Raw genomic sequence first — 12,029 nt, 5'->3', positions numbered from 1 at the left:
GCAGGTCACCGGCTGTTTGGCGCCTACCAATACTTACCGTTATAATTATACGTGAGTATTTCTTTACCCTATCCACGTGTTCGAACCCCACATGATACTTTAACTCTCTCAAGATGGGCCTTTAATTCCTTCAAGATGGACCTTTAACTCTCTCAAGATGGACTTTAATTCCCTCAAGATGGACCTTTAACTCTCTCAAGATGGACCTTTAATTCCCTCAAGATGGACCTTTAATTCCCTCAAGATGGACCTTTAATTCCCTCAAGATGGACCTTTAACTCTCTCAAGATGGACCTTTAATTCCCTCAAGATGGACCTTTAACTCTCTCAAGATGGACCTTTAACTCTCTCAAGAAGAACCTTTAATTCTCACAAGATGGACCTTTAATTCCCACAAGATGGACCTTTAACTCTCTCAAGATGGACCGTTAACTCTCTCAAGATGGACCTTTAACTCTCTCAAGATGGACCGTTAACTCTCTCAAGATGGACCTTTAACTCTCTCAAGATGGACCGTTAACTCTCTCAAGATGGACCTTTAATTCCCACAAGATGGACCTTTAATTCCCTCAAGATGGACCTTTAACTCTCTCAAGATGGACCTTTAGTTCCCTCAAGATGGACCTTTAACTCTCTCAAGATGGACCTTTAGTTCCCTCAAGATGGACCTTTAACTTTCTCAAGATGGACCTTTAATTCCCTTAAGATGGACCTTTAACTTCCTCAGGATGGACCTTTAATTCCCTTAAGATCGACCTTTAACTTCCTCAGGACAAACCTTTAACTTTCTCAAGATGGACCTTTAATTCCCTTAAGATGGACCTTTAACTTCCTCAGGATGGACCTTTAATTCCCTTAAGATCGACCTTTAACTTCCTCAGGACAAACCTTTAACTTTCTCAAGATGGACCTTTAACTTCTTCAGGACGGACCTTTAACTTTCTCAAGATGAACGTTTAATTCCCTTAAGATGGACCTTTAACTTCCTCAGGATGGACCTTTAACTTTCTCAAGATGGACCTTTAATTCCCTTAAGATCGACCTTTAACTTCCTCAGGATGGACCTTTAACTTTGTAAGCCTGGTAGCTCAGTGGTACACCACTGGACCTGCCACCTGTCAGGACCAGGGGCCGACTCCCCGTTCATTCTTCTTTGTTCATTGAGAGTCGTTCATTATGAGGGTATCTAGCACATACCAGGTCAAGTATTGACGGTCTAGTACATACCAGGTCCCGTAAGGCTGTTTAAATTTTACTGTTTCTCCAGTAGTGTCCTGGTGCGTCAGGTAATACTTCACCAGTGGTGCCCTGGTGCATCAAGTAATACTTCACCAGTGGTGTCCTGGTGCGTCAGGTAATACTTCACCAGTGGTGCCCTGGTGCATCAAGTAATACTTCACCAGTGGTGTCCTGGTGCGTCAGGTAATACTTCACCAGTGGTGTCCTGGTGCATCAAGTAATACTTCACCAGTGGTGTCCTGGTGCGTCAGGTAATACTTCACCAGTGGTGTCCTGGTGCATCAAGTAATACTTCACCAGTGGTGTCCTGGTGCGTCAGGTAATACTTCACCAGTGGTGTCCTGGTGCATCAAGTAATACTTCACCAGTGGTGTCCTGGTGCGTCAGGTAATACTACACCAGTGGTGTCCTGGTGTATCAAGTAATACTCCACCAGTGGTGTCCTGGTGCGTCAGGTAATACTTCACCAGTGGTGTCCTGGTGCATCAGGTAATACTTCACCAGTGGTGTCCTGGTGCGTCAGGTAATACTTCACCAGTGGTGTCCTGGTGCATCAGGTAATACTTCACCAGTGGTGTCCTGGTGCATCAGGTAATACTTCACCAGTGGTGACCTGGTGCATCAAGTAATACTTCACCAGTGGTGTCCTGATGCATCAAGTAATACTTCACCAGTGGTGTCCTGGTGCGTCAGGTAATACTTCACCAGTGGTGTCCTGGTGCATCAGGTAATACTTCACCAGTGGTGATCTGGTGCATCAAGTAATACTTCACCAGTGGTGATCTGGTGCATCAAGTAATACTTCACCAGTGGTGTCCTGATGCATCAAGTAATACTTCACCAGTGGTGTCCTGGTGCGTCAGGTAATACTTCACCAGTGGTGATCTGGTGCATCAAGTAATACTTCACCAGTGGTGATCTGGTGCATCAAGTAATACTTCACCAGTGGTGTCCTGATGCATCAAGTAATATTTCACCAGTGGTGTCCTGGTGCGTCAGGTAATACTTCACCAGTGGTGATCTGGTGCATCAAGTAATACTTCACCAGTGGTGTCCTGGTGCGTCAGGTAATACTCCACCAGTGGTGTCCAGGTGCGTCAGGTAATACTTCACCAGTGGTGCCCTGGTGCATCAAGTAATACTCCACCAGTGGTGATCTGGTGCATCAAGTAATACTCCACCAGTGGTGATCTGGTGCATCAAGTAATACTCCACCAGTGGTGATCTGGTGCATCAAGTAATACTCCACCAGTGGTGATCTGGTGCATCAAGTAATACTCCACCAGTGGTGATCTGGTGCATCAAGTAATACTCCACCAGTGGTGATCTGGTGCATCAAGTATTACTCCACCAGTGGTGATCTGGTGCATCAAGTAATACTCCACCAGTGGTGATCTGGTGCATCAAGTATTACTCCACCAGTGGTGATCTGGTGCATCAAGTAATACTCCACCAGTGGTGATCTGGTGCATCAAGTATTACTCCACCAGTGGTGATCTGGTGCATCAAGTAATACTCCACCAGTGGTGATCTGGTGCATCAAGTAATACTCCACCAGTGGTGATCTGGTGCATCAAGTAATACTCCACCAGTGGTGATCTGGTGCATCAAGTAATACTCCACCAGTGGTGATCTGGTGCATCAAGTATTACTCCACCAGTGGTGATCTGGTGCATCAAGTAATACTCCACCAGTGGTGATCTGGTGCATCAAGTATTACTCCACCAGTGGTGATCTGGTGCATCAAGTAATACTCCACCAGTGGTGATCTGGTGCATCAAGTAATACTCCACCAGTGGTGATCTGGTGCATCAAGTAATACTCCACCAGTGGTGATCTGGTGCATCAAGTATTACTCCACCAGTGGTGATCTGGTGCATCAAGTAATACTCCACCAGTGGTGATCTGGTGCATCAAGTATTACTCCACCAGCGGTGATCTGGTGCATCAAGTAATACTCCACCAGTGGTGATCTGGTGCATCAAGTAATACTCCACCAGTGGTGATCTGGTGCATCAAGTAATACTCCACCAGTGGTGATCTGGTGCATCAAGTAATACTCCACCAGTGGTGATCTGGTGCATCAAGTAATACTCCACCAGTGGTGATCTGGTGCATCAAGTATTACTCCACCAGTGGTGATCTGGTGCATCAAGTAATACTCCACCAGTGGTGATCTGGTGCATCAAGTATTACTCCACCAGTGGTGATCTGGTGCATCAAGTAATACTCCACCAGTGGTGATCTGGTGCATCAAGTATTACTCCACCAGTGGTGATCTGGTGCATCAAGTATTACTCCACCAGTGGTGATCTGGTGCATCAAGTAATACTCCACCAGTGGTGATCTGGTGCATCAAGTAATACTCCACCAGTGGTGATCTGGTGCATCAAGTAATACTCCACCAGTGGTGATCTGGTGCATCAAGTATTACTCCACCAGTGGTGATCTGGTGCATCAAGTATTACTCCATCAGTGGTGATCTGGTGCATCAAGTAATACTCCACCAGTGGTGATCTGGTGCATCAAGTATTACTCCACCAGTGGTGATCTGGTGCATCAAGTATTACTCCACCAGTGGTGATCTGGTGCATCAAGTAATACTCCACCAGTGGTGATCTGGTGCATCAAGTATTACTCCACCAGTGGTGATCTGGTGCATCAAGTAATACTCCACCAGTGGTGATCTGGTGCATCAAGTATTACTCCACCAGTGGTGATCTGGTGCATCAAGTAATACTCCACCAGTGGTGATCTGGTGCATCAAGTATTACTCCACCAGTGGTGATCTGGTGCATCAAGTAATACTCCACCAGTGGTGATCTGGTGCATCAAGTAATACTCCACCAGTGGTGATCTGGTGCATCAAGTAATACTCCACCAGTGGTGATCTGGTGCATCAAGTAATACTCCACCAGTGGTGATCTGGTGCATCAAGTAATACTCCACCAGTGGTGATCTGGTGCATCAAGTAATACTCCACCAGTGGTGATCTGGTGCATCAAGTATTACTCCACCAGTGGTGATCTGGTGCATCAAGTAATACTCCACCAGTGGTGATCTGGTGCATCAAGTAATACTCCACCAGTGGTGATCTGGTGCATCAAGTAATACTCCACCAGTGGTGATCTGGTGCATCAAGTAATACTCCACCAGTGGTGATCTGGTGCATCAAGTAATACTCCACCAGTGGTGATCTGGTGCATCAAGTATTACTCCACCAGTGGTGATCTGGTGCATCAAGTAATACTCCACCAGTGGTGATCTGGTGCATCAAGTATTACTCCACCAGTGGTGATCTGGTGCATCAAGTAATACTCCACCAGTGGTGATCTGGTGCATCAAGTAATACTCCACCAGTGGTGATCTGGTGCATCAAGTAATACTCCACCAGTGGTGATCTGGTGCATCAAGTAATACTCCACCAGTGGTGATCTGGTGCATCAAGTAATACTCCACCAGTGGTGATCTGGTGCATCAAGTAATACTCCACCAGTGGTGATCTGGTGCATCAAGTTACTCCACCAGTGGTGATCTGGTGCATCAAGTAATACTCCACCAGTGGTGATCTGGTGCATCAAGTATTACTCCACCAGTGGTGATCTGGTGCATCAAGTAATACTCCACCAGTGGTGATCTGGTGCATCAAGTATTACTCCACCAGTGGTGATCTGGTGCATCAAGTATTACTCCACCAGTGGTGATCTGGTGCATCAAGTAATACTCCACCAGTGGTGATCTGGTGCATCAAGTAATACTCCACCAGTGGTGATCTGGTGCATCAAGTAATACTCCACCAGTGGTGATCTGGTGCATCAAGTATTACTCCACCAGTGGTGATCTGGTGCATCAAGTATTACTCCACCAGTGGTGATCTGGTGCATCAAGTATTACTCCACCAGTGGTGATCTGGTGCATCAAGTATTACTCCACCAGTGGTGATCTGGTGCATCAAGTATTACTCCACCAGTGGTGATCTGGTGCATCAAGTAATACTCCACCAGTGGTGATCTGGTGCATCAAGTATTACTCCACCAGTGGTGATCTGGTGCATCAAGTAATACTCCACCAGTGGTGATCTGGTGCATCAAGTATTACTCCACCAGTGGTGATCTGGTGCATCAAGTAATACTCCGCCAGTGGTGATCTGGTGCATCAAGTAATACTCCACCAGTGGTGATCTGGTGCGTCAGGTATTATCTCCTTGAGGTGAGCAGGGATGGAAAATATTTTTCTTGATTTTCTTAATGTTTTCTTTATATTAATATTTCATTATACTTGATGAGAATAACATCCATAATATCCAGGGCTGGGCATGGGGACGCAGGATCGAGTCCTGGCCAGCCGCAGTTGTGTTAATGATTCAAAATTACTTATTTCGTGAATTTTATTAATATGTCCTGCCAAATAAGTAAAACTTGCAATTTTCACTTAAATAGCAACGCTCTTCTTGCCGAATATTGCAAGCGAATATTTGTGTATGCAATAATTTCGCAAAAATCATTCTGAACCTAACGAAAAAATATATTTCATTGTTTTTGTTTATTAGCAAATTATTGTAAACTTATCTAAAGTATATTTAGTTGGATTATGCTAAATTAAATTGAGCTTGTTACAATAGGGTTAGGTAAGTTTTCTAAGGTTCTTTTGGTACAAAATTATTAATTTTTACATTAACATAAATGGAAAAAATATATCTTGAAACGTATAAGAGAAAATTAAAAGGATTTAATTTTAAATGAGTTCTTGCTAATTGACCAGTTTTACCTATATATATATATATATATATATATATATATATATATATATATATATATATATATATATATATATATATATATATATATATATATATTGCTGAAGTACTGTATTGATGCCACTAAAGTGCTACAGTGCCAGTAATGATGGCACTACAGTCACTAACACACGTTATCACAATGGGGTGTCATAATTCCATAAATTGTGGCTGGTGTGTTCTTCACTCACTGTAAATGGTAACTGGTTTCCCATAGGTGGTCAAGTGTCGCCTCCAAATGCCATTAATCTTTCCCCTTGTCAAATAATGCCAAATAATTCATGTGCACATAACACTATAAAATACATTCATGTGACACTTCACATAACGTGCACTATAAAATACATTACAGACGTGCACATGACACTTCAAAATGGATCACACATGTACACCTGACAATTCATAATAAATCGAACAACATATGTGAATATCACACTACCACACGTATATGTCCAGACTGTCTTGTTAATGCAGACACTGACACACAAATTGTCTCTCGCTGTGTCCTCTAATTGTCGTCTCTCGTTGATTTACTGCCTCTCCAAGCCCATCCTGGGACACCTGCACCACCTGTAACAAGTTGAAAGAATTATAGGGAAAAATAACATGTGGAGCTACTGCTACTACTACTACTATTACTACTACTACTACTACTACTACTACTACTATTACTACTACTACTACTACTACTACTACTACTACTACTACTACTACTGCTACTACTACTACTACTATTACTACTACTACTACTACTACTACTACTACTACTACTACTACTACTACTACTGCTACTACTACTACTACTACTACTACTACTACTACTACTACTACTACTGCTACTACTACTACTACTACTACTACTACTACTACTACTACTACTGCTACTTTTACTACTACTATTACTTCTACTACTACTACTACTACTACTACTACTACTACCACTACTGCTACTTTTACTACTACTATTACTTCTACTACTACTTGCAGTGCAGTCAGTAATAATATTATTACTGCTACTATTATTATTTCTTCTACTACGACTACTATCACTACTACTCCCTACTTACCCTTCCTCCTTCCGTATTGTCTTCTGGCCTTCTCTACTTTTCTCGTCGCAGTTGTGACCTGACGATGGTCCAGGAGGACCGAAACGTCATGAGGTTCCTCTCCTTAGTGCAGGTTTTCTGTCAAGTGTAGAACCCGGTCAAATGAATATTTCTTACTTATAAGTGACTTAATTATTATTACTATTAGTGCCTGAATGCCTTCCACATATCCCCCCCCCCGGCGCTGTATAATCCTCCGGGTTTTGCGCTTCCCCCTTGATTATAATAATAATAATATTACTATTAGCACACTTAAAACATAAGTGATTTTCAAAGTGTATGTCAGATTTTATTAATAGTATTTATTTTATTAGTAGTAAACAAAACTCGAGGATATACAACTAAGTATATACAAAGTTGTTTGAATATATAAACTTCTGTGTATACTATATTCTGTCCTTTCTACCTTAGGTGCTTCTACTAAAAGAGGTCATTAGCACCTCTCATTAGTTACATTTTGGTAAATTATTATTATTATTATACTTTATTTATGAGATATCTCTAAATTCATAAGGGTCATACAGCGCCTTAAGAATGGAAGGAAATAAAACTTATCCCAGATAAGCGGAGGATGGCTCCAATTTCATGGATCAAGAATTCTTGAGCTGCATTAAGTCACCCTCTTGAAGGGAGAGTAAGTGTAGCATCTGCTGGACTCACAGCGACACACTGAACCTTCAGTACTTCCTGGAGGCTTCCTTCATAATGCTCACGTGCTCTTTGTGTGAGGAATCAGAGCTACCCTCCCTTTCTCTGGATTAAACCTGATTGCCTCCCATTTTCCCAGGCGCTCTGGGGGCCCTACGGGTTTACCACCTCCCAATGAATACGGTAATTAAAGATTGAGCAAAGATACTGGGGAGTCGTGTTCACTGCTTCAAGCGTCAAGATGTGTATTTCTGCGTATATATACTTGGCAGTTTTATTTTAATCCCCACCTTTGGGATTAAACTGTTTTCAAGTTAATTTTCAGGTGAATTGTAGTTTTAATAACCCTCATGCAGTCAGTTTATAATAGGCTTTAAACGTAACACGTTGCAGACGTCGAGTCCTGTTAGCAGGAGTTGCTGAAACAAGAGTCTGTACCAGTCACTCTCAGCAGGGCAGTTAGTGAACAGTTGAAGACGAGGTGTGGTGTGAGTAGCATGTTGAGCGAGGGAACCTGCTATAAGTTATGAAAATATTTGTGGTAAAAGTGAAAAAACTAGATTATTACACACATATTTCTTTGTAAACAAGAAGTCCAGGGAAAACTAGCGACTCAAGAAGCACATAATGTCAAGAATTAAGAACAAGTAAATGTTTTAGGTATAAATGGACGTATGTGCAACTAATGTGATATTTTATTGGGGTAACGTTTCACTCTCCCGGAGTTCTGGCAAGCCAATACAAACAATAGAAGGACCCAGTGGAGGTTTATATAGGTAACAAAGCGAGGTGAAGGAGCATAAATAAGCCTTGCAGTAGGAGGTGAAGGAGCATAAATAAGCCTTGCAGTAGGCCTGCTGACCTATGTTGTAGTAACAATGGAGGTAATTTTTGGTTGCTGTGTAATAGCCGCGTTTATTGGTTTGAGGAGAACTCTTGCTAATACTTCATAAATGATGAAGCTGCCTTTATTCTGTTTAATGGTGTCTGAAATGGTGATTAAAGATGATTCAAGGCATTTACGTCTGTAGAAAGTTGGTTCTTTGGTCACGAGGTGGGCGTCACTGAAGCTCGGTAAATGGTTGGTGGAGTTCCTGTGTTGTACAAAAGTGGTGGTGTTTCTGCAAGGGATTGTGTAACCCTCTGCATTAACTTGTTTCAGGGTCTTCACTTTTGTCCTGGCTCAGGTCTTTGATGGAGGTGCCAGATGCGATGGTGACTTAGTGTTGTGTTGTGCAAGTACTTTGGAGACGTTCAAGGCAACTTGGTTGTTGGGAAGGATTGTGACTTTGAAGTGGTGTTAGTGCGTGGAGAATTAGTAACCAAAATTTGTTACTGCTAACTATACTAAGTACTAACTACTAATAGTGTGATTAGTACTAATACTGTGATTAGTACTAATAGTGTGATTAGTACTAATAGTGTGATTAGTACTAATAGTGTTATTAGTGATTAGTACTATTAGTACTGTTATTAGTACTAATACGCTTATTAGTAATGATACTGTCATTACTACCTGCAGTATTCACGCTTTCACTTGACGTTGTTACCTATATATATCCTTTGTGTCCTTGTATTTTGTATTGACATTAATACAGCTTCTGGAGAGCGAAGCGTTGCCTCATTAAAATGTCAACATTAGTTGAACACGTCCTTTTACCTAATAGTGTTGGTAATTCTACGATATTATTATAAGTAAATTTGCTGAACCAGAAGCTGAAGGCTGAGGTGTTTACGTTTGTCTGTGAAAACATTTTTGTATTGAACGTAAACAGAAGTCAGTGAATGAGGAAGATTCAAGAACCTTCAACGTAGTGAATGTCAGTCGTGTTACTTTACACAGCGTCATGTGACGTGCTCACACACCAAGGGAGAAATATACAACTGAATAAGGTGAGGAATAGATCAGTATATTAATACAAATGGCAGCAAAGAGATACACAACACTGAGACACTGCTATGAAAACTAACTTTTGGCAGAAGCAGATAAAAAAAAATTCATGTATAAAGGAACAAAGAACAGGAGGAGTGAAGAATATTCGTCAAAGAATATGAAGCTGTACGAGGAGAGGTAATTTTGCATATTTGTTACTGAGACATGGTATTGAAACTACTCTCTCCTTCCTTGGATTAAACCTGGTTAATTCCCATTCTCCCAGATGCTGTATGAACCTTACTGATGTAAATCTTACATACCCGCGGGTGTGTTTTTATGTATATTCCCCAGTATTTAGTGTTGAGCAGTCACGATATTCACGTTAGTCTCAAATACAATCTAACCTATTGTTACCCAACCTAACATAACCGACGATGTCACTGTTAGGTTAGGTTTGGTTAGGTTTGTAAATTTATTTAGGTTCAGGTACAAATAAGTTCAGTTATCATACATAGTTTGACATGTGGGTAAACTACCAAAAAAAAAAAAAAGACTTGTTTCAATTGGCTGGACTGGGATGGGTTAAGTTATTAAATTATCAAAATAAAGCATCTCTCTCATTTGTTTAGAATATAATTGTCTCCATTGCACAAGCCTCTTAATAACGAATAATTTACATAAATGGTATTCTTAATCTGCCTATTATCACCTAAATATAAATTTTGTTCGACAAATTTTTTACCGTGAGAAAGATAACATGTTTGTTATTTACGATATAAAATATTAATGGATTTCTGTCCCGGGGTAAAAGAGTGTCTGATGACCTATAAATATATAATAACTCTGAAGATTAAGGCTGTGTATTTTTGGGTAGCAAAATTGAGAGGCGTAGTGGAGTCAGTCAAGAGACCACTTAGGAAGCTACCACTATACAGTGGAGGCTTTTATCCTTCTGTATTTGGTACAGCTGCATTGTGCTACTACATGAAAGCATGGGAGAGGGTAACAGGGTTGGGAGACATGGGAGGGGATAACAGGGTTGGGAGATATGGGAGGGGATAACAGGGTTGGGAGATATGGGAGGGGATAACAGGGTTGGGAGATATGGGAGGGGATAACAGGGTTGGGAGATATGGGAGGGGATAACAGGGTTGGGAGATATGGGAGGGGATAACAGGGTTGGGAGACATGGGAGGGGATAACAGGGTTGGGAGATATGGGAGGGGATAACAGGGTTGGGAGACATGGGAGGGGATAACAGGGTTGGGAGACATGGGAGGGGATAACAGGGTTGGGAGACATGGGAGGGGATAACAGGGTTGGGAGACATGGGAGGGGATAACAGGGTTTGGAGACATGAGAGGGAATAACAGGGTTGGGAGAAATGGGAGGGGATAACAGGGTTGGGAGACATGGGAGGGGATAACAGGGTTGGGAGACATGGGAGGGGATAACAGGGTTGGGAGACATGGGAGGGGATAACAGGGTTGGGAGACATGGGAGGGGGTAACAGGGTTTGGAGACATCCGGGGGGGGGTAACAGGGTTGAGAGACATGGGAAAGGGTAACAGGGTTGGGAGACATGGGAGGGGAGTAACAGGGTTTGGAGACATGGGGGGGGTAACATGGTTGGGAGACATGAAAGGGGGAGTTACACCTTCAATTATTTTTTTGCTGCCTGAGTTGCAAAAAATAATTAGTCTGTGCATGTGCAGATAATGGTGCAACAGTGACACAACACACGAGCCATGATGGTACCATGACCACCATTAAATACAATAAATAAAGTTACAATCTCAGTTATTTATCTTAACTGATATATCATTTACACTCAAGATTTAAAATAGTACTTTCTTTTAAGTCATGGAGGTATTAGCAGCATCCTCAGATAACTAGTACTCACTTGATACAAGATGTAGATAATCTCAGGTGTTAGGCATGTATTGATGTAATGAAAATTAGACACATGTGCGACATCTGGGTGTCTTTAATTGTAGACGTTTCGCCAACCAGTGGCTTTATCAATACAAATTATAGGACATAACTTGAAGACAGTAGACACCAACATCACAAATAACTCGCACATAGGAGAGAGGAGCTTACGACGACGTCGTAAGCTCCTCTCTTCTATGTGCGAGTTATTTGTGTATCATTCCAGTCACGGTATTGTGCCTTTTTTTTTTTGTTACTACAACATCAGATGTCGCACATGTCTAATTTTCATCTTTTCGGTACTGTATACCATTCATGTACAACGTACTGATGTAAGTTTTCGTAAAAATAAAAACTTGACGTTGTTGATCAGCCTAGTTAGAATTTTGCAGCCTAATGAATTCAGACTAGGATTTAATTTTATAGAGTTGTA

At 41.7% G+C, this 12,029-nt stretch overlaps 1 protein-coding gene across 3 annotated transcripts in view; it reads left to right on the top strand.

Annotated features, from left to right (window-relative positions):
- The first annotated feature begins 8,249 nt into the window (after positions 1-8,249).
- Positions 8,250-12,029, top strand: part of LOC128694545 (MAM and LDL-receptor class A domain-containing protein 1) — a 235,534-nt gene continuing 231,754 nt past the window's right edge. Inside the window, exons 1-2 of one of the 3 annotated variants that reach the window (XM_070095885.1) lie at positions 8,250-8,276; positions 9,456-9,681. The gene's annotated coding sequence lies outside the window, so the exon portion shown is untranslated. Of the gene's footprint in view, positions 8,277-9,371; positions 9,682-12,029 lie in introns of those variants that run through there. The other 2 variants (XM_070095886.1, XM_070095887.1) reach the window with 2 other exon arrangements.

This window comes from Cherax quadricarinatus, chromosome 51, assembly GCF_038502225.1.
Source record: "Cherax quadricarinatus isolate ZL_2023a chromosome 51, ASM3850222v1, whole genome shotgun sequence".
Lineage (NCBI taxonomy): Eukaryota > Metazoa > Arthropoda > Malacostraca > Decapoda > Parastacidae > Cherax > Cherax quadricarinatus.
The sequence above is the reverse complement of the archived record's forward strand: the minus strand, read 5'-3'. Positions and strand labels throughout refer to the sequence as shown.